This window comes from Bison bison, unplaced genomic scaffold (genome assembly GCF_000754665.1).
Source record: "Bison bison bison isolate TAMUID 2011002044 unplaced genomic scaffold, Bison_UMD1.0 scf7180017864485, whole genome shotgun sequence".
NCBI lineage: Eukaryota > Metazoa > Chordata > Mammalia > Artiodactyla > Bovidae > Bison > Bison bison.
Window position 1 is genome coordinate 329,126 of NW_011495045.1, and position 2,369 is coordinate 331,494.

Here is a 2,369-nt window from a genome sequence, read left to right on the forward strand (position 1 = left end):
CATAAAAATGAAGCCCAGTGGTGAGGCCAACCCTGTCCCAGAACTGGAGTGAAAATCCAAAAGATAAGATTGGACATAGCCTAGCCCCTAGCCCCAACCCACAGAGTCCTCATTCTCCCCAGAACCCCACCCACATGGCTGGTGTTGTTCCAATTTATGAGACCTCAGTCAGTTCCTAGAAGAAGAGGGTCACTTTATATAGAAAGCAGGTTGATAAAAAAAGTGGATATATGTATACATGTAACTGATTCACTTTGTTGCATGGCAGAAACTAACATAACACTGTAAAGCAGCTATATTCCAATAAAAATTAAAAATAAGAAATCCAAAAAAAAAAAGAAAAGAAAGCAGGTTGAATGGTGTCCCCAAAAGATTTGTGCCCCAGAAACTGAAGGGATCTTGTCTGAGAAAAGGATCTTTGATATCAACAGACCTGCTCCACAAAGGGCTGCTACAAACCATAGATTTGTTAAAAAAAATTTTTTTTTCAAGGGAATGATGTGTGAAAGGCATTAAATCAAGACTCAATAAACCAAGGCATTCCTGCACTTAGTGCAGCCTAGGAGGATGCCTCGGTGCCCCCTACCCACTGACCTCACAGAACAGGGTCATCCAGCATTGCAACATCGAAATCTCTTGGAGCTGGCCTGTGCTCTACCTCCCCTGATGTCCTACAAGCTCTTCTGCTTTTAAGGGGCTCTTAAAGTAACAGCTCTATTGAGATAAAATTCACATTAACATGTAATTCATCCAGAGCTTACAACTCAGTGGCTTTTATTATATTCAAAAATAGCCATAAAACTATGTAATTTCAGAAACTTTCATCAGCTCAAGATGGAAACCAGGGACTTCCCTGGTGGCCCAGTGGTTGAGAGTTCACCTTGCAATTCAGGGGACTCAGGAACTGGAATCCCACATGCCATTAAGCAACTGGGTCTATGCCCCACAACTACTGAGGCCTGTACACTCTGCAGGCAATACGACAAAACTGGAGGGTCTGTGCACCACAGCAAGTCATCTGGCAAAATGCAGTGAAGATCCAACATGTAGCAACTAAGACTCGACAAAACCAAATACTTAAAAAAATAAATATTATACTTAAGAGTGTATTTAATATTTTTATAGAAAGATTTTTTAAATTCCAAGTTGCTCTACAATTTTCAGAAGGTTCATACGTGATTTCACCTAATCTCCTATATTCCCATAATAACATTTTTTCTCCCCCCACCCCTATATTGTTCTCCTCACCACTATACTTTATAGATATATAAAATCGTGAACTGTGACAAATAAACGCAAAAAAACACAAATTGATGTAGTGTGCCATCCTGACAGGGCAGGGCAATCCTTGACTTCCCTAGTGATTAGTGAGGCTGAATATCTTTAACTTGCTGGACATTTGTGTGTCTTTGGACAAATGTCTATTTAGCTTCTTTGCGCATGTTCTGAACAGGTTGTTTATGTTCAGTTTTAGGAGTTCTCAATGTTAAAGGTATAAATCCCTTATAAGATGTGATTTTATCACATTAGACTTAATGTTGGGGTTGCTCAGCATGGTCGGTGGTCATTGTGGACTCAGCCCCTCCTCTGTGCTCACATTCCCTGTCCTCAAAGAAACATGCATGGTTCACTACAGAGAACCCTCTGATGGCACTTCTGAATACTAGAAACTGGTAATGGCCAAATGCGAGGAGAAGACACAGAAAAGGAAACCTGCTTCTGGGGTGCTCCACAAATTGCCAAAGCTCTGAAGTCCTTGCTACTTGGGATTTTGAAAAATGCTTCTTAATATGTAAATGGAGAGAGGAGGCCCATTGGGCTATTTTTGCTCCATTGGGAAAGTAAGTTGGATCCCTGCCTCACAAAACACCACCAAAGCATTTAGACACACACTAAGAACCAACACTTGAAAACTTGACACATTTTACAACTATTTTTGATGAGTGAATATCTTTTTAATTGAAGTATTATGGATTTTTAAAGATTTGTTAGTTTAAGGTGTATAGCAAAGTGATTCAGGGATTCAGTGTTTCAAGTGCTTCCTTGGACAAAATTCACTCCACATGAGGGTCCCCTGGGCCATGTCCAATACTCAGAACAGGCAATAATCCTGAAAACACAGAGCAGCATGTGGTGGTGCTCGTGGGTCTTTTTTGACTGAATCAATTATTCTAACATGACACACAAAAGAAGCCTAGATGCTAGGAGGCGGATCCCCAAACCTATCTTCAAACAGGAGGCCTTGCTCCCTTGAATATGGGTGCGTGAAACTGCGCTTGGAAGGGAAGAGGTGTGTCATGAATATTTTGTCTGCAGAGGACGAAGCGGTGTGCAGAGAGGATGCACACGGTGGTCCCAGGACACTGAGC